The sequence below is a fragment of the Desmodus rotundus genome, chromosome X (genome assembly GCF_022682495.2).
Source record: "Desmodus rotundus isolate HL8 chromosome X, HLdesRot8A.1, whole genome shotgun sequence".
Classification (NCBI taxonomy): Eukaryota; Metazoa; Chordata; class Mammalia; order Chiroptera; family Phyllostomidae; genus Desmodus; species Desmodus rotundus.
The window spans coordinates 96726951-96748740 of record NC_071400.1 but is presented as its reverse complement, the minus strand read 5'-3'; the positions used below and the strand labels follow the sequence as shown (position 1 = coordinate 96748740).

At 40.7% G+C, this 21790-nt stretch overlaps 1 protein-coding gene and 1 pseudogene across 2 annotated transcripts in view; one reads left to right on the top strand and one right to left on the bottom strand.

Annotated features, from left to right (window-relative positions):
- The window catches only part of ARHGAP6 (Rho GTPase activating protein 6), a 441720-nt gene that overhangs the window by 375016 nt on the left and 44914 nt on the right, over window positions 1-21790 (bottom strand). The gene's annotated exons all lie outside the window — the stretch shown is intronic.
- LOC112313326 (WW domain-binding protein 11 pseudogene) lies at window positions 1921-3861 on the top strand (annotated as a pseudogene).

Sequence of the window (21790 nt, the reverse complement as noted above, 5' to 3'; positions counted from 1 at the left end):
TAGATACGAATTTTGAAGATGATTATAGACATAGAGGGTAACCTGCAAGAAGACCCCGAGTCAAAATTGATTAAAGGGCTCCAAGAGCTACAGCTGGAAAGAAAGAACAGTGAGATTCACATGGAGGGATAGAAGACAGGAAAACAGCTATAAGAGTAAGTAATTGCATCGTTCTGAGCCATCAGTTCTAAATAATTTAAAATAAGAAAAGAACCTGGGATGTTTGCTCTCTTCAAGAAAAGACTGAGCTGTCACTCTGTCACAGGGTCCGTCCCGGGCAGATATCTGCTAGCAATAAATACAACAGGGCGTGTACGCTGTTGAGGGGCTAGAAAAGTGAGTCTTTCAGCAGAAATGGATTTCCTGAGAAGATTAACTCCTTAATGCGACAAGCTGGAGAACACTGCTAAAATCTATGGGCCCCAGGATTCCTCACCCCCATCGAAAGAGCAAATGGAGAAGAGTTAACTTTATGTAATAGAACAAATGCGTGCATTACTAGCATTTCAGTAACATGATGTTTTCTGTATATTTAACCTTTGTCCCCGATTTCCTAGGTGATATGTGTTCATTGTAGAAAGAACTATCATTTTTCATTGTTTAAAATGGAAGTGTGACTTTTACAGATGTGTTTTGTCATTTATGGAATTGCCCTTGGGATGTTCAATTTGAGGTAGAGACACCTATTACCCAGGTCCCAAGCCCCTGCCGTCCATCTCTGTCACTAGACATACTTCAAGGAAGCTGAGAGGGCCTCACTTCTGGGATGACACATTTTGAATATAATGTGCTTGGTTTATTAGTTTAGGCAATTTTTTAGCCATCATTTCTGGACCTACGGATATAGATAATCATCACTTCCCATGATGATTGTGAATTTAAGAGGGTGCAGAAGCTTTGCAAAATATTCTGCCCATTCCTCAAAAACCGAAACATGGCGTTCCCATGTAATCCGGCAATTCCACTCCTAGGTATGTATTCAAGAGAAATGAAAACACACGTCCACACGAAAACCGGTATACAAATGTTCGTGGCAGCATTGGTCATAATAGCCCAGAAAAGCACAAACAACCCAAGTGTCTGTCAACTGATGAATGGAGAAACAAAATGTGGTGTACTCACACAGTGGGGCATTACTGCACAACAAAAGGGAAGGAAGTACCGGTACGTGCTACAACGTAGATGAGCCTTGAAAACATTATGCTAAATGAAACAAGTCCGTCAGAAAAGACCTTATGTTTGATTGCGTTAGTATAACATGTCCAGAATTAGCAAATCCATACAGACAAAAGTGGATTGCTGCTCTCCTAGGGCTGTGGAGGGGGGAGGAATGAGGAGCGACAACTAAAGAACGCAGAGTTTCTTTTTGATAAAAATGTGCTGACATTACATAGTGATAATAGTTATGTAACTCTGTGAATGTACTAAAAACATCTGATTTGTATACCTTGAAGTGTGAATTTTTGGTATGTGAATTGTATCTCAGTAGAGCTGTTATTAGAACATAATCCTGTATTCTGTTATTTGTCTGTAATTGTATTGTCAATATCTGTATGTACAATAATGAGCTATTCATCTGCCATACTGGAATTTATATTGATTTTAAACAATGAAGAACTTTTATAACTACTTTTGCACTTTCTCGTGCATGGTTATCAGACAGAAAACTGCATAGAAAGAAACACGCCCAGTGTCCAGAAGTTTGTGGTAGATTAAACTATAAAAAGCCTGAGGACACGAGGTTTCAGGATGGCGGTTGTTGGATAGCAGGCGGTTGTTGGATAGCGGACCGGGAGCCGAGGTAAAGGCCCCTGCGAAATAAAAGAGGCCAAGAGGGGTCCCCTCCCGGCTTCTCGCAGTCCCAGAGTGCAGCAGAAGTGCTTGGACATTTTTAGGTTGAAAAATTTTTTTAATGAACAACTGAACCATACAGACTATCAACATGGGACGAAGATCTACATCATCCACCAAGAGTGGAAAATTTATGACCCCCACTGACCAAGCCCGAAAAGAAGCCCAGAAGAGAGAATTAAAAAAGAACAAAAAACAGCGCATGATGGTACAAGCTGCAGTTTTGAAGATAAAGGATCCCGAACAGATTATCCGGGACATGGAGAAATTAGATGAAATGGAGTTTCACTCAGGGCAACAGCCACAGTTAAATGAGCAGGTGCTGAAAGACAAACATAAAAAACGTGAAACCTTTAAACAAATTCTATGACTCTACGAGAAGGACAATCCAGATATTTAGAAAGAAGTGAGAAAGCTAGAAGTGGAATATGAACAGAAGAGGGCTCAGCTTAGCCAATATTTTCATGGTGTCAAGAATGCTCAGCATGTGGGAGTGGATAGTATTCCTTTGCCAGATGTGCCACGTGCTCCTTCTAACATTTTGATCCAGGATATTCCACTACCTGGTGCCCAGCCTCCCTCCATCCTTGAGAAGACCTCAGCCTATGGACCTCCAACTCGCACAGTTTCTATTCTTGGACATGGTGTTCCATGTTTGCCCCCTGGCAGAAAACCTCCAGGCCCACCCCCCTGGTCCACCCCCTCCTCAAGTCTTACAAATGTATGGCTGTTAAGTGGGCTTTGCCCTCGATCTTCCCTCTCGTCAGCGAGATGAAGTCATGCTATATAGTCCTGAACTTGCTCAACGGGGTCACGACGATGATGTGTCCACCAATGAAGGTGATGGCTGGCTATCCTGAGGACATGGATCAAGATAAGCATGATGACAGTACTGATGACAGCGACGCTGAAAGATCAGATGGAGAGAGTGAAGGGGATGAATTTGTGCACCACGATCATAATGAACGAAACAACAATGAAGAAAATAAATCAGGTCTGAGTGTCCAGTTTGCAGTTTGCAGATATGCCTGGGAAATCAAGGAAGAAAAAGAACATTAAGGAGCCGACTCCTCTTCAAGCCATGATGCTTCGAATGGCAGGTCAGGAAATCCCTGAGGAGGGTCGGGAAGTAGAGGAATTTTCAGAGGAGGATGATGAAGGTGATTCTGATGATTCTGAAGCAGAAAAGCCGTCACAAAAACAGTATAAACAGGAATCTCTTCCTGATGGTACATCTGCTTCTTCACAGCAACAAGTTCCCCCACAGTCTGTTCCCCCTTCTCAGATATAAACACCTCCCATGCCACCACCACCTCCTCTTGGACCGCCTCCTGCTCCACCTTCACGGCCTCCTGGACCACCTACTGGTCTTCCTCCTGGACCACCTCCAGGAGCTCCTCCGTTCCTGAGACCACCTGGAATGCCAGAACTGCGAGGGCCTTTACCCCAACTTTTACCTCCAGGACCACCACCTGGCTGACCCCCTGGACCTCTCCCCCAGGTCCACCTCCAGGTCTGCCTCCTGGCCCTCCTCCTTGGGGACCCCCACCAAGGCTAACTCCCCCTGCGCCTTCAGGTATCCCTCCACCACACCCTGGCATGATGCGCCCACCTTTGGTGCCTCCACTCAGACCTGCCCCACCTGGGCTTTTCCCACCGGCTCCCTTGCTAAACCCAGGAGTTTTAAGTGCTCCACCCAACTTGATTCAGCAACCCAAGGCGGATGACACGAGCACAGCTACCATTCAGAAGAAAGCCACAGCAACCATCAGTGCCAAGCCACACATCACTAATCCCAAGGCCAAGATTATGCGATTCATGTCCACCGCACTGAGGGTCTGTCAGGAGAATAAAGGGGCTACTGCTGCTCCCCAAAGAAAGTCAGAGGATGATTCTGCTGTGCCTCTTGCCAAAGCAGCCCCCAAATCTGGTCCCTCTGTCCCCATCTCAGTACAAACTAAGGATGACGTGTACAAAGCCTTTATGAAGGAGATGGAAGGACTACTGTGACAACTTTGATGCCCAAACACACTTCTGTTTCATGTCATTGGTTCGTGGAGAAAGAGGCTCTTAGGAGACTTAGGCAGAAGAGCCACTTTCACTGTCAGGGTATTTTCTAATTTCAGTTGAAGGAGTATCTTAAAGTTTAGCCTTGTTCGGAATTCGCTGCATTTAAGAGAGAGCATTTCACTCAGAATAGGTTGGTTACTGAAGCAGTTCTGCTGACATCCATTCCCTTTCATGCCACCACTTTCATCCTGTTTCTTCTCCTCTCCAGTTCTTTGGAAATGTGATCAGGGGAATCTTTGTTACTTATTTGTTCTGGTTCTCTTGTGTGCTGTGGGCACTGGAGTAGATATTTTGAGGGGGAAACAGTTTATTTCACCCCATCTTGCCTTTTGTGTTTATTTTTAATATTTTCTTGTAAAATATTTTGTAATATTGGAGTGCAATGGATCACAACATCATTTCCTAATAGAAAGCGAGATGTGTGGGAAGCAGATGTACAATTCTTTGATTAAAATTATTTCCCACTAACCTAAACTTTGAGTGCTTTGTGAAATAAGTAAATAAATAAATGTTCTACTGCAAGAAAAGAAAAAAAAAGCCTGAGAAAATATAGTCACTTGGAAAGCCTGCCTTTGAGAAGCATTTCAGCAAGCTCTTCTTATTTTCTATAAAAACAGGGAGATTTTCTGAGTGAAGGAAAGAAGGTATTTGGTTACTATCTGCTGAAATGCTGAGTAGGAACAAAATTATCTAATGAGGAACTTGATAGGCTGGTTTGGAGGGGAAAGGCTGATATAGGAGAGTGACAAAATCCAGACCAGCCCATCATGTCGTGATGTCTCATTAAGAGACTCGCGGAAGAAAACTGACCTCATTACAGAGACTTTTGCTCTCACTCTCCAAGTCCTCCTTAATCTGTGTGAACTGTTTACTCACCGCTACCTTATGAGAACCCAGTACGCCAGCCTGAAACTCAGGGATGAGACATACTCACAACACGCCTTCCTATTATAATCTAAAAAGGTAATTAGCTATTTTGAGAAGGAAAAAAAAAGACAAGATTAATTAGGTATGCTTTTAAAAATCAATGTTATATTTGGAGAAAGAGATGTTGAGAGAAGAAGAGAAAATAAGAGGACAGGGTGAGGACAGAATAAAATACAAATTCTACTGGATTTCTTTGTTCTGAGGTTTTCATGGCCCAGAGTGAGGATCTGATACTTTTTAAATATACTGCAACATACTAATATTTTTAAAACTCCATTCATATTTTAGAAAGGTTTAGATTATAACTCTACAGACATGGAGTCTTCCAGAGGTCAATTACCATAGTATAATTCTTATGCAACCTCCTTTTCATATGACCTACATTATTTTTGACCAATCTTAATTTCCAAAATTCTGTTCTATCATCCTCATAATATATATATATATAGTTGTCAAACCAGGCCCTGATTTTTGGTTTAGAAAATAAGACGTACAGTCTCCTGATAACTTAGTATGGTGACAGGTGGATAGTGGACTCCTGGCGGTGATCGCTTTGCAAAGTACATAAATGTGAAATCTCACTATGTTCTATACCTGAAACTAACACAATATTGTATGTCAAGTGTACTTTCATTCAGAAGAGCTTTACACTTCAGAATAAAAATTAGACCTAAAAAAAAGAAAAAGAATATGAGATATATATTTCTAGCACCAAACACAATGCCTGGCATAATAAATACTCAAAAAACAAGTATTGACTTATTTTAAAAATTAGTAAATAATATGAATACAAATAACTTAGAGAAAGTACAATAATTGGATTTAAGAGACTGAGGACACATCTGAAAACAAATACTAAGGAGTCATTACCTAAAACATGCATATATCAGAACAGTTCACCATAATTTAATATGTTTACAAATGGTTTTATGACACAAGAGGATGCTTTTGTCTTCTTAATAAGTGAAAGAAGAACACAAAGGCATATGTAGAGTAATATCTCAGTTATGTTAAAATTCACAGAAGCCCACGAAAAGATGCTCAATATCAGTAGTCATCAGGGGAATACAAATACAAACCACAATCAAATAGCACTTTATTCTTGGGCGGCTATAATAGAAAAGATAGATAATAACAAGTATTTGCTGGAAACCTAATGTATTTATGGATTGCAAAATGGCGTGGGCAGTTTGTTAAACAGTCAGGCAGCTCCTCAAAAACTTAAACATAGAGTTGCCAGATGACCGAGCAGTTCCATTCCCAAGAGAACTGAAAACACACTGTCACACACTTGTACATGAATGCTCATAAAAGCCTATTCAGAACACTGGAAACAGTGGAAACAATCCAAATGTCCACCAGCCGATAAACAGACAGACAAAAGGCCTGTCCATACAATGAAATGTTATTCAGCAATAAAAAGGAACGATACATGCTATAACATGGATGAACCCGGCAAACATTACGATAAAGTCCGGAAGACCCAAGAGACCACATATTTTATGATATTAGTTGTTTTCTAAAAGCTTATTTCCAGAAGTGTATTTCCTTAAGATTTGCAATAAATGACTGATCACTCTATGAGATCTGGCAATTCTGTTGATACCTTGAAGTAATGTGGAAACACAAAATGCCTGAATAAAACATCGGAATAACAATTCCCACATCCGGCCATTCTTTCTTCACATTATTGCTCAAGAACATCATGGCCGCTGGAGGTTTATTTGCCTGCTGACACTCTAAAGTTGATTGCTCATGCAAAACCTCCTGTTCCCGTGATCGTTCCAGGAGGAGTAAAACTGTGACCCTTAGCTTTTATCGACTGGCCTATGGAATTATCCAAAGCTGGACAGGGGCAAAAAACAGTGAGAAGCCAATGGAAAACTCACCATACTATATGATTCCAACTATATGACATTCTGGAAAAGGAAAAACTGTAGAGACAACAAAAAGATCAGTGGTTGCCAGGGGTTAAGGGATTGGGTGAGTCAGGGAAAGACAGGCAGAGCATGGAGGGGGTTTAGGGCAGTGAATCTACTCTGCACGCTAATGTAATGGTAGATACACAGCGTTATGCAATTGTCCAAACCCAGAGCATGCACAACGCTAACAGTGACATGTCAATGTAGTTCAACAATTATAACACAAGTACCACTTTGGTGCAGGATTTTGATAGTGGAGAGGCCGCACATGTATGGAGGCAGGGGGTATATGGGAAATCTCTGTACCCTCTCCTCAATTTTGTTGTAAACCTAAAACTGCTATACAAAATAAAGTTTATTTTAAAAAAGGCAGAGAGAAGAATAAATGGCCCCTCTCAGCTCTCAGTAGCCATTAATTCACTATGCCCATTCACCTGGATCACTGGCAAGGGCCAGCTAGGTAACTGGAAGGGTCCAGGGATGAAAATATAGGCCCCTTGTTTAAAAAATTATTACGAATTCCAAGATGGCAACAACGGAGCATTAAACCAAGCATGAGCCCCTCTAAACACTGGTCCTATGTAACTGCATAGGTCACATGCCAACAAAGTGGCTCTGGCCATTGCATATAGTTGCCCCTCCCCTGCTTAAAACTCTTAGGAGTCCCTGATAAATAAGGAGGAAGAAGTCTGATATCCTTAACTAGTGTCACAGTGGCCTTTGGGATCTATCCCCCCTCTCTGCAGCTTCATTTCTCACAGGCCCGCCCTACTCTCTATGTGCTAGTCACCTAGACTCCCCTTCAGCTTCTAGAATTTTCCATGCTTAGTCTCCGAATGTTACCATGTATTGCCATTACCAGGACTCTAATTCCCCCGACGTTTTATCACTCTAACTGCTATCGCTCACGCAGGTCTCAGTGAAGCAGAGAAATGACGGCGAAGTCAGTCAGTGTTTATGTTATATATTAAATAATATATAGAATTTTAAGACTATTTAAAAATACTATTTTAAAAACTAATGTAGGGGAAAAAATCTTTTCTGCAAGAAATAATCTAAGTTTTGGATATGTAAACGTATATTTTTACAAAGCACACTGATAGTTTTGTGTTTTTTTTTAAGATTTATTTATTTATTTATTTATTTTTAGAGAGGCAAAGGAAGGGACAGAGAGAGGGAAAAAAACACCAGTCTGTGGTTGCTTCTCATGCACCCCTCACTGGGGAGACCTGGCCTGCAACCCAGGCATGTGCTCCATTACTAGGAATCAAACCAGTGACCCTTTGGTTCACAGATCCCCGCTCAATCCGCTGAGCCACACCAGCCAGGGCCAGACTGACAGTTTTCAATATAGCTTGTCCTACTGCCAATGGTTCAAGAAGAAGTTACTGAATACTTGCTTTTGTTTAAAAAATACAAAACAAAGCCTGCGATGATGCTGTCTTCCGGATGAACACAATTCCCTGCCAATTTTTCTATTCCCTTACAAATAAAAGATCAAAACAAAGCTTAGACTACTCCCAAAACATCACTATTATATTATAATTTTGATCAAACTTCTCCAAAATTATTCAAATTATCCAAAATTAGCACCTAAGCACTTAGAATATAAGTTCTAGCCCCCATCCCCATGCTTGGAATGTTTAAGCTGTTCAAATTCAGCCTCTTAATTTTCTGGTCTCCTGACCTACACTTACCTTCAAGCCAGGCAATCTACATTCTAAGGTTTCACACCATACTGTCTTGGATCATGCTCTTTTCCTGGTTTGTGAGGGTCTCGATGTCTCTTCTCTGCCCACCTGATCCAAGCATTTAATAAATCATTTTTTGTTAAAACTAATTGTGTGATACTTTCCATAAAATAGCTCATGCTATGAACCTATATTCCGATATGAAGCTAGGGTGATCAACCCATCCCAGTTTGCCCGGGGCTTTTCAATTTTACCACTGAAAGTTCTGCATCTCGGAACTTCTCCCATACTTCAATACCCCAGGCAAACGAGGGTGGTTGGTCAGCCTGTAAACATTGATGTAAATTATGAACTTATCTGTGTTTTTCACAAACGTAACACAGGGCTTTAAGCATAATGTTTACTCAGAAATGTTTTTGATTAATTTCAATCATATACATTTGTGTCAATGTATTTTTACACGGCCATTTTCAAAAGTGATTTTCTATGAATTCATCATAAGGTCCAAGTACTGTAATAATTAGACAAAATAGTTTGTCAGTACCTGGCAACCCAGACATGAGGAGAAAAAGAGAAGTTCAAAGCCAAAATGTGGATAGCTTGTAGAAATATCATAGAGGTAAGAAAATCTTTGCTAACTGAGTCTGCAGCTTATCTGTGACCACCAAGAAATACTTGAATAGGAGTGAAGTTTATGGACAATTAATGTACAATAGCTGATTAACATCTGTTCTACCGCATTTACTCTTGGTGGTAATGGTAGGATATTAAATTTGCTGGTTTTTCCTTGTCAAATATATTACATCGAAAATACTTTGAATCCCCATGGGGGAAACAAATATCATTCTGTAAGCTGTAAGGAATTATGGAGTTTATCACTGTTAATATAAAAAGCAAAGCCAAAATCAACATTTTTAATCAAAAACTGACATCAGGTCACGGCTTGAACTTGGTTGGCTCTTGAGAAAAGCAAGCAATCAAGACTAAGCAATAATGTTCCAGGGAGAGGAAAGAGTGTGTAAAAAGACTTACAAGTGAGAGGCCATGAAGCGTATTCAAGGAGCTGAAGAATTTGTTTTGTTTGAGATAAAAATGAGAAGAGGATAGCTAGTGATAGACCAGTGATGAAGAATTAGAGAGGTGGATTCAGATCCCAGAGGGTCTTACAAACAAGGTCATGGAGTGTGGAACTGATTTGAAGAGCATTGGAAAGGCACCAAAGCATTTCAGTAGAGAAGTGGATGCCAGGTCTTCATTTTCAGACAAACCACTGGAATAACAAAAGGAGAGAGTACATTGTTGATGGGTTAAGTTGGAGGCAAAGAGTCCAGTACGTTGAGGCTGTTAGAGGCCAATGTGTGATCCAATATAGAGTAATGGGGATGGACAGAGGGAGACAAGAGAGATGTTTAAGAAGTAGAAGACACGTCACTTAACAACTGATTGGATATGGAGTGGAAACATGAGAGAGAATAGTTGAAATTGGCATTAAAGTGTCTAGCTTCAACCATTGATGGACTTGGTACCCTTCACAGGTATGGGAACTCTGGAAGAGGGTTGGGTGGGGTTGGGGGAGGACAATAAATTCAGCTGCTTTATATATAAGTTGACAAAAACTTACCAGGAACCCCAGTTTATAGTGCCATGTGTATAATTCAAATAAATATTTTCCTTTAAGAAACAGCTCAACAATCAAATACAGTTTCAAAACAAATGTTTCCACTTGTACAAAATAAAGTATATGGAAAGTAAGTGGAAAAGAGGTGTCAAATTTTAGTAAGTCTATGCTCTCAGGGATAAAATGTCCTGTGTTCTAGGGAAGCTTTTTTTTCTGTACGCTTTTTGGGTGATAGCCAAAATACCATACACCACTCTCAGAAGCCACTTGACCAGAACATAGGCCGAGGTGCTGCCCGTGCATGAATCCCTGAGAATCCAAGGGAAGCCAAAAGAGGATGATATCCAGAAGGAAAATTATAATTTTGACTACAGAAGAATCCTGGAGCATATGTGGATGATAACACACCAGCTTAATGAGATCGTCAAATAACCACAGGCTCTCAACGTTTAACATGAAAAAAACATTACATTCTATTTCAAGACTCTGTGCCCAGAAACAATCAGTAAAAGCCTCAGTGTTGCTGTAATATAACAAAATCTTTTACAAAATTGAAACTTGTAGAGTCAATGTTATTGATGCCCCACCCTTGACCTTCACCTCTGCCTGTTGAAAGCTGCCTGCTGGGAACACCTGTAAATCTCTGCCTAGGGGTATTTTTCTGGGTGAAGGAGCAATACTTCCTCATGCAGGATAAACTGGAAATACCAGAAAGTTAATGCCCCTGGAAGCAGCCCTTACCAATGACCAGTAAGATGTCGGTGGGCAAATACATCAGTCTCCTAGGCCTTAAATGGGATAACTCTGAGGGATGTTCTGCACTGTCTCCCAAAGTCTTCTGGCAGGGTGGAACCTGGTTATGGATAGTAGGAAAGCATTTGAGTGCGTGTCGTTTATTTTGGAGGTGTTCCCAGGGAACTAGTAGAGAAATGCGAAGTGAGATAGGAGAGGGGAAGTATCCAGTAGTGCAGATTACCCTTGTGAACAATTTGGGTTCCGTCTTGCTTGGGACCTCTGGGATACAGTGTAGAACATGCCTCAGACTTGTCCCCACAAAGCCAAGGAAGGTAGTGCATTTATGTATCAATGTCCATTGGTCAAGGTAAAGGGTTGATCCTGGCAGATGTGGACTGCCTGGCACTTCCAGTATGCACCATGCAGAGGCCGGGCAGACGGCAGTGTCCAGAGAGGCAGAGAGCATGTGCTAGTAGATGGAAGCCAATGGGTCAAGGTGCATAGGAATAGCAAACACTAAGGGGCACTGACAACATCTACTACGGAAAGGCACAAACCCCACAGAAGGGTGCCAGAGAGCAATTCCCAGTGGCTGGATGATACAAGTCCTAAAGCACAAGCAGGAGCTAGCAGGATTTGGGGAGGGCTGTAGGAAAGAGACAGGGGCTTTAGGTGAAGTGGCGTCAGCCTGATGGAGGCCCATTAGGTGAGAGGTTATGGGACCCACACAAAAGAGAACTGGTGCAGGCTAGCTACTGGGGAGAGAAAGTAGAGCTAAGGGAAATGGAATCTAGAGAATGCAATGAATTATGTAAGAGTAAAATCCTGCAAAGAAGGTGATTCTTAGATTGATGGCTACCAGAGGGGAGGAGGGTTGGAGAACCGGGTAAAAAAGTTGAAGGAATTAAGAAGCACAGATTGGTAGTTACAAAATAGCCATGGGGATGTAGAGTACAGCATAGGAAGTATAGTCAATAATATTGTAATGACTATGTACAGTACCAGGTGGGTACTGGGAATATAAGGAAGAATACTTTGTAAAGTATATGATTATCTAGCTATTATGTTGTACATGTGAAACTAATACAAGCTAATATTGAATATAAACTATAATTTAAATTTTTTAATGTTTAAATTAAATGTTAAGGTGACTTACATGTCTACCTTAGGAAAACAGATGGCTGCACTGTTAATTATACTAGGGACACAGAGGGACAGACCATTTTCACCCCAGAATGAGTACCACAACTTAATTTTTTGACACATATTGAGTTTAAGGCTTATGGGGTACCCAAGTAGAGATATGGTCTAGATGTTAATGGGTGGGAATTCAGAAGCAAACTGTGCTAAAGGTAGATTTGATATCATCATGATATACAAAGAAAAAAATAACTCCACAAAGATTTTCTATTTGTTAATTAGAGTTTACATTAAATATTAGTCTGTATTAGTTTCAAATATATAGCATATATAGTGGGTAGACAATCATGTACTTTACAGAGTGGTCACTCGCTATTTCAAGTATCCACACGGCACCATCACAGTTATTAAGGTATTATTGACTGTATTCCCTATGCTGTACTATTTTACAACTGTCAACAACTGAATCTAAAAGAAACAAACTAAGCAAACAACCATAACAGGAAGAGAATCACAGATATGGAGATCACGTGGAGGATCAGGAGCTGGGAGGGGAAAGAGGGAGAATGGTGGAAGATGTGCAGGGATTAAGAAGCATAAATGGTACATACAAAATAGACAGGGGGTTGTTAAGAACAGTACAAGAAACGGAGAAGCCAAAGAACTTATATGCATGACCCATGAACATGAACTAATTGGGGGGATTGCTGGAGGGAATGGGGGTATCAGGATGAAGGGGGAAAGGGGGTAAAATTGGGACAACTGTAATAGCATAATCAATAAGATGTATTTTTTAAAAGAAAGTCAGAACACTAACAGAAAGATTTCTTTAAATATCTACTATGTGCCAGGCACTGTTATTCCCTAAAGATATGTGTGGTGAATATGAAGGGAGAAGTCCTTTACCCCTTGGAGCTATCAGTATGTTTAAGAGTTTCCACCAACTGTACATGTTGGCAGAATCTGCAGTGGTGGATAAGATGTGCAGAGAGTTTGAATATTAAGAACAGAAGAACTCTAAGCAATTGCAGCATCTGAGTGACAACCAGCAAAAGGAAATAATTTTAACAAAACCAAGAACAAATGGCCAGTGAAGTAGAAAAAGTACAAGGAAGATAAAGACTCCAAAGAACCTAAAATAAGCATGTGGTTTTGCTGGTCATAGTGTGCTGTGTGTGCTGGTGGTGCAGGGTGGGATGCAGGGCAAAAATGTAAATGTAGTGAGTTTAAGAGGTGATTAAAGATCAAAAAAGAACTGGCAATATTTATGTCATAAATGTGGACATTATAAATATTCCCTACAGGTACATATTTTGCTATAACATTAAAATATAATTGATTATTTAAAAAAAGTCTAATCTTAGATCCTTCATAAATATCTCTAGCTTATTTCTTAGATGTTGACATATCTCAATAAAAAAATCAATACCTCACATGAGTACAGTGCTTTAAAGTTTATCAAACAAAACATATGTCCAGGTATCTACCAGGATTCTTGGCTGCAAGCAACAGAAATCTGACTCGAAAATAAAAGCATATATTGCCATATATTGGAAAATGTTAATGTTTTCTAGGGAGTCAAGCTTGGAAAATGCTCAGAAATGAAGGGAGACTAGGTAACAAAAGTGTCTGCCCTGGATACATGCCTGTGCACGGGAGAGGTCACTCCCCCTGCCGCTCATCGCTAGGCTCCTTTTCTCAGCATCACTCATTCAAGGGTCTAAGCCCAGGCAGAAAAGTCTGACTGGCTGACTCTAGGTCCTGTGCCCTTGCTCTGCCCGCCTGTGGGTGGGAGATGAACTACCTTCCCTTCTAGCTCCTGCAGATTGAGATGGGAATCTGCTTTGCATCACAACTCACATTATGAGTATTGCTCAAATCTAGAAAAGGGATGCTGATTTGGCAAGCCCCACTATCCACAACTTTTAGGATTGCTTGTCAAAGCAGGAAAAGAAAAAAATGAGAGAGATGTGGTAAACTTAATAAAAGAGAATTAAGCCAAAAATGTAAAACCATGGGTTTAAAAGTAAGTATATGTATTGTCAATCAAAGCTGCAATAATATCACATAACAAACCCCCAAATTCTATAACTCATGAAAACAAGCATTATTTTCTTGCTCATGCATCTTAGGTGGTTCTGTTTCAGGCTGGGTCAGCTGTGTTCAGCTCTAGGCTTCAGGTTGGGTCCAGATTCGTTCTATGAAGCCCAGGCTGAGAAGGTGAGCACTATGTGAGATATGCTGTAATCAGTGCAACAGTGGAGACGAAGGGTCAATCGTATTTGTGCAAGCACGTGTAAGACTTCTACTTGCAGCACATCCACCAACCTTCCATTTTCTAATGCAAGTCATGTGGCCAAGCCCAACACCAATAAGGAGGGAAAATATACTCTACCCAGGGGAGTCCAGCCTTTTCGCATCTCTAGGCCACAATGGAAGAAGAAGAGTTGTCTTGGGCCACACATTAAATACATAGTGACACATAATCACAAGACATCTCATAATGTTTTAAGTAAATTTACAATTTTGTGTTGGGCCGCATTCACGGCCATCCTGGGCTGCCTGCAGTCTAGTACAGCAAAAGATCCCATTGCGTGGGAGAGAGTGCAAATTTGAGAACAGAAGCCATCACACTGTACAGAGCCCATCATTATGGCCCCAAGAGAACGAAAACACTCAAGCACTCAAAACACATTTCATGAGGAACAGTTTTGTGGAGAAACTAGAAATGAACAATGTATTCCCTGAGTTTGCCAAGAGTGAGAAACTGAGGCCTACATCATAAAGGAGTTCCACGTTTCATGTGTGATTTAGAGGTCTGGGTTCTACAGACATCTAAAAATTCCCAGTGTCCATATGAAATGTACACAGTTCGTGCAAGATACAGCTGTTAGTTATTGTGTAACTGGCCCCAAACTTAGCCAATTTTGAGTCTCCCAAGTTCTCTATCCTCACCAAATAGCAGCATTTGTTGTACTCTTAAGATCGGGTTCTCTGGAAAAGGACTCTGAGCCAGGGAGTTGCAAGCAGAACATTTCTTAGAGAATCCTCTGAGATAAAGCTATGAGGAAGAGAAGGGGGAAGGATCAGGCAGAGGAAGGAGTTGACCTGAAATGCAGTTGTGTTGGAGGCCTCAGATGACCAGACCAGCAGCTCTGGAGTTAGGGTGGCCCTTCAGAGGAAAAGAAGCCAGGCATTTTATCCCCAATCAATCAATGGCTATAGATTGCCCTCTTAGAGGAACTCTAACCTTGGGAGAGTCAGTTTTCTGGGCCAAGGACAATTCCAGTGAAGGGTACAACAGTGAGCCTTCAGCAGGTATCATTTCCAGCAGCTGGACTTCAGTAGGCTGTCCCTGAATAGGGGCCCAGACAGAACACCAAAGTACCCACTACACGTGGTACCCACCAGTCTGCTTGGGGATCTATGCTAAGTAACTGGAGGAGGAGAGAAAAGTTTGTGATTGTGCCAGAGAAGAGCGAAGTAGAACAGGGGAGGGGGGAGGATATTCTCCATTTGGTCCCTAGGATTCGGTTTGAGCAGCTAAGGCCCTTATGTTTCCATGACAAACTCCACACTTCAAGTCAAAATGACAAAGGTTGACCCAGAGCTGGGGAGCTGCCCACTCTTCCCTCCCTCTGCAGGAAAACCAGCAGCATGCTTGGAGAGTACGGGGTCTGGCCTTTGTGCTGATCTGGGTAGTGGGTAGAAAGGCGAACTGAAGTAAGCCCAAAGAAGATGATGATCTTCTTTTCAGATGATCTGAAGATGATCTATATGGCAGACAGAGCAACTCTATCCTGGGGTGGGGTGGGGTGGGGTGCGGAGAGAGATCCAGAAAGGGAGAGGGGGGCAGTGCTGCGAAATGGTCAAGACCCTGAGTAGGCTGTCTAGGGAAAGGAAAACAGAGGAGAGGGAAGAGAGGACAGTGGAAAGGAAGAGACAAACTATACAAAGATAGTTAGCATGCTGTGATGAGTAGAATTTAGCAGCTTAGATCACTGAAGATATTTTTGAGCCATGGAACTTGTCTTCACTATAATTCTTTGAAGTGCAACCAATTCTTTCAAGTGCAATCTGATTCTTTTATTGTAGCAAAGATTCAAGTTACTTTTCTACTTTTAGTGGTTGTTGGATTTGTGTTTATTTGAAAGAGACACTCAGTTGGACTGGATAGGAAGTGGGTTAGCTTTACCCAGGTTACACCAATGAAACGAGAGAACTATAATAATAAAGGTTTGCAAGGACAGAGGCGCAGCACTTGGTGGATGTCCTTTTGATGGTTCTCAAAGTGTCGTCTGGCATTCCATGAAGCTCCTTGCTCTGTTACCGACTCCTGAAAACCCTTCGAAGGGCCTGCAGCTTCCATTTATTTATAGCGCGCGCATGATTTATGATCTCTTTGAGGGCAAGAGGTGACCATACAGATCCAAGCTCCTCAGCAGTTCTTGTAGAGCACAGGATCAATGAATGAACCCTGAGAGAATGAATGGCTGGATCTTCACGGGGTCGCATTATCAGCTAAAGTGAAAATAAAATCAATGGCCAGGATCTCCCTTAAGTCTATTCCAGGGAATATTGGGGGGAGAGCAGTACGAACATCTTATTAGTGTAAAAGACGCCATTTTTCAAATTGCTTTTAGATGCCTTGAGGCTCAGTTTTACTTTTTAAAATCTTAAAACTCCATCTGCACCCAATAGTAAATTTAGTCACTGTTTAATTTAGGTGCCTCTTTCACTTTCAAATGAAACCTGTCTATCTCTCAGAATTTAACAGCTTAAATACGTTAGGAAGACATATAGCAAAACATAAACACTGCTCAAAATGTATTGACTAAAAATGCCACATTGCAAAATCACTTCATTCAATGTTTAATTCTTTCCACTGTTTTATATTTCCTTTGTTCTTGTTTCCCTCAACAAGGTGCTCAAATAATTCTCCCTCAGTAAGTATTAATTTAAGTAAGATTTTGTTCTTATAGTTGCTAATTCATGAACTGTATTTATAATTCCCGTAAATTTTATGGACTACATTTAAAATACTGGGAGCATCTTGAAATGCTTAGCTGTCACCTACAAAGAGCTAAGATTACAATCCGTATAAATGTGTTCCTCGCAGACTATACTTTTTTGCCCCTCTGCATTTTGACAACGTACAATTCTAACCTCTTCCTACATTCAATGCTGCCTTATAAAGAACCTTATTTTTCTTATGGTTTCCACTGCCTCAAGCGATAATATCCACAGAAGTCCAAAGAGATGGTGGAAAATCACTATGCACAATTTACACAGTTCATTCTCAGGCAGCATTTCCTGTCCAGAGTTCCCTAGAAAAGCCAGATCTAGACATGAGTGGATATATATAAAAAAAAAAAGGACTGCTGGTGATAATTATAGCACAATCATTGATTCCACACACTTTGTTTAATTAAAAGCAAGAACATATTCCCACCATTATTTGGTGTCCAGACAGGTCAGGTGATGTTGCAATTGCCCAGAGGAAAAATTCAGGAAGCTAACAGAATTAGAGTTACAGGCAACAAAAGTAACTAACAATCTGAGGTTATGTTCAGGATTTTAAAATCTCTATCTCCTTTGTAAATATGTATTTTAAAATAGCTATGAAGGAATGTAATCTAGTTCTTATTGTTGGCTGCTTGGTTACTGTTAAATCAGGTCATGTATAAAAGCATAGCTTGTCACAGTGACCTTATATTCTACTTTAAATTTATGTTTAATTCTAGCCAAAAAGCTGGGCCTACAAATAACTGGTAATCTCAAGGCATCTTTCAACAGTTCTGAGTCAACCAGAGCAAAATCTTAACAGCACAACTAATATTACAGGTTACAGTGAAAATAAGGGAAAATAATCTCGTTTTGATCTATATGCTTCAAATACACTAATTTAAGAATTAAATCAGCCATGTGTATTAAATTATATGCCACGGATAAAACAGACTATTTACAGATGCTCCTTGACTTACGACAGGGTTATGTCCTGATAAACCCATTATACATTGAAAATATTGTAAGTCAAAAATGCAGTTAATACATCTGACCTACTGAACGTCATAGCTTGGCCTAGTCTACCTTAAACATGCTCAGAATATCCCGCAATTGGGCAGAATCATCTAAGACAATGACTACACTGTGGAGTATCCATAACATCTTCCAGTAGGCCCTGGGGACAGGAAAATACTAAAAACCAACAAGGCCTATACCCTCAAGAAACGTACTCCCTTTTGAAAAAGGAGGCTCTTTTTCAGCATACAAATAAATAATTAAAAACATTTTACATATAGGGATACATACACCCTCTTTTGGTTTATAAATAATAAAAATTCACTTTAAACCAACTTCAAATCAATCTGACAAAACTAGAAGGGCCTGTGTACAGCTGGTTTGGGGAGGAATTAACAATCATCATAATTCCACGTGACTGTTCATCTGCACTTAGCTGAACATAGCTGCTTGCCAAAATGCAGGCTTTAGAGGAGCGGCAACCTCTCTCTTGTTCAGCACTGTACATTCAACCTATAGCTTCTGGCACATTGTAGACACCAAAACTAACAAAGGTCCCCCAATCCCAATTCTGAATTTCAGGAGAGAAAACCAGATTCCGAATCAATCAGCTGTCAGAACACATACTGCAAATGTTTGTTGGGACCCTCCCCCGAGATGGGAGGGGAGAACAGTTCTCCCAGAGGACAGTTCTACCAAAGCTCAGTATCCATAGAGATGCAATTTCAATTTTTGTTCTTTCAGAAATAGTGTTGTGATCCAGCTAATCCTTTTGCATTCTTTTCTTCCTAGTTAACTGAGATTTAATTGGCACGTAACATTATGTAAGTTTAAGGTGTGCAGTGTGTTGATTTGATACTTACATATTGCAAAGTGATTACCTCCATAATGTTGGCTAACACCTCCATCACATCACATCACATAGTTACCATTTCTTTTTTGTGATGAGACCATTAAGGACCTACTCACTTGGAAGTCTTCAAGTATACAATACAGTACTATTAACTACGATCCCCTTGCTATACGTTACATCACCAGAACCTATAACTCATCTTGTAACTGGAAGTTTATACTCTTTGACCAACATCTTCCCATTTCTTCCACACACACCCCCAGCGACTAGTAACTATCATTCTACTCTGTTCCTAATCCTTCTGCATTCTTACTCGCTCCCTTTTGGATCCATAGATGTTTCTAATAATTCTGGTTTAAGAATTAAGAATAAAGTCTACAACCAAAAATTAAACTCAAATCAAGTTATTCTCTGGTTATGTATCAACCAACTAGGCCTACCAGCTGCAGACTTAAACTAAGGAAAACACATTGTTTAAACACTAAAGTTTCCATTATTCAAAATGCCCAACATTTCCTGAAATTCGGTGGTTTGTCCTGGGTGGGAAAATCAGTGATCACTGTCTGTGTCAGACACCTTCTGAAGCCAACAATTCATTGTTATTTTGTCCGGAACCTACCATCTTGGATAATTCACCCAACGTAAGCAGGGTCAATCACATTCTTGCATCTAGGAATTGAGACTATAAGGCTGAAGGGCTACTAGCAGGTTCTGTGGGGAGCAGGGCCCATTTGCTAAAACTCTGAGAGTAGACTACATTTTGGGCGCCATAGGAACCAAGAATCTGAGAATGGTGAACAGGGAAAAATGAATAAAATAGATGCACAGGGACAAGAGAATCAGGATAATATTCAATAGGCCAAAAAGTTCATTTGGTTTTTTCCATATGATGGCTCTAGTAGCGCTTAGTTGTCTTCAAGTTTTGAAGTTCATTCAAAACAATTTTGTTAGATTGTATTGTGACAGTTGTCACAGCAGCATGCCTTTTAAAAAAACTTATCAAAACTGGTGAATTATTGTATAGCCATTTTAATACTGAAGATGGAAGAAAATAGGCAACATGTTTGGCATATTATGCTTTATTATTTCAAGAGAAGTAAAAATGTAACCAAAACGAAAAAAAGATTTGTGCCATGTATGGAGAAGGCGCCGTGACTGATCGAACATGTCAAAAGGGGTTTGTGAAGTTTTGTGCTGGGGACTTCTCGCTGGACGATGCTCCACAGTTGGGTAGATGAGATGAAGTTGACAGCGATCAAATGAAGACATTCATTGAGAACAATCAAGGTTATACCACATGAGAGATAACCAACATACTCAAAATATCCAAATCAATAAAGTTATTGGTAAAAATGAAAAATGTGTCTTTTATTTTGCAGAAAAAGCTAAACAGACTTTTTGGCCAACCCAATACAAGTATAATTCTAATTTCAGATTCCATTGTTTTCCTGAGATCTGGCTGGATCTCTGTTCTTGGGATCCACAGATATCCCTACACACTTTTATAAAGTATCTTTTACCTAGGTTACAGTCAACTTAGATCACTAGCAACCAAAATCCTAACTAACGTGTAAAGTTATTGGAATCCCTGACAGAACTTCTCATACAGATGATACAGGACAAATTTAAGGGTTCCCCACATTTCTTAATAGGAAATTCACTATCTATAATTAAACCATAAGGTTTTTGAACGCCAGTCCCATAACACTTCTGGCACTATGGTTTATAACCAGGTTGCCATTCTTTGGAAAAGAAGAAATACAATCACGGTTTTAAGAAGAGTCTATGGTGGCCATTGTTTAATAGCTCTGCACTAAATCCTACCTGCTATCTGCTCTTATTCACCTCCTACAAGTTCCTGAGCAAGGCCCATGCATAAAGAAAAATAGCGAAAGAGAAAACAACAGTCTACTTTGTTTTTATCCAGGCCTGATTCGAATAATCCAGATGAAGCCAAGAGCACTGGGCAAAAAAACAGTAAGGGGTTGGTCTCTAGACTATCATGGTACCACACCCAGGGCTCCTGTACCACGGGTACACATGGTCCTTTTCAGGGCAGGCAACTTTGCTAGCAGCACTTACTTCCCTGTATGTCAAACTCAGCAAACAGGTCTTTCTACATGGCCTCAAAAAAACTCCACCCCAACCCCTACCTCGAAAACCTGGTTGGAAAAGCAGAATCATAACCACTGCACTTCTCAGAAATTCTAAACCCAGTATCCTCCATCAAGAGTTCAGGAAGGGGTTATTTTCAGGGCAGCCCCGAGAAACACAAAGTGATTATTAAGGCCTTTATGAGTCAACAGAACCAAAGAGAAGAACAAAACAATTCATGAGTAAGGAGTTGAGTGTACGCATTCTCAAAAAGGGCATGAAAGTTGATTCTTGGGGAAGAAAAAGAAAACTTAGTCTTTTCTACGTATAAAGTGCAGATGTATACCCCTGACTGGTGTGTCTCAGTTGGTTGGACACTGTCTCACAAAGCGCAGGGTGGCTAGTTCAATTCCCATTGAGGGCATAAGCCTGGATTATAGGTCAGGTCCCCAGTAGGTGGCGTGCGAGAGGCAACCACACATTGATGTTTCTCTCCCTCTCTTTCTCCCTCCCTTGTCCTTTCTCTGTAAATAAATAAATAAATAAATCCTTGGGGTGGGGAGGGGAAACATTAAGCAACACTGGAGCCTGTAGTGGCTGCTGTGGCACTGCTTCCAGGCTCCCTAACCCTTGGAGGGCCCATTCCCAGATGTGTACACGCAGGCTACTGATACCTCACAGTTTGACTCCTCCCCAGAATTGTCCTTTGCAGAAGAGGACCCACTTTTCCCAGGGAGGCTATGCTCCCTCTTGTCCTTTTCTATTTCTTTCCTCCACGTTATGTGCCATTTCTGTCAATGCCAAGCCACTCCATGCACCTGTTCATTCTGTACAGTTCTCAGACTCTTCCAGACCTTCCCCCAAACCA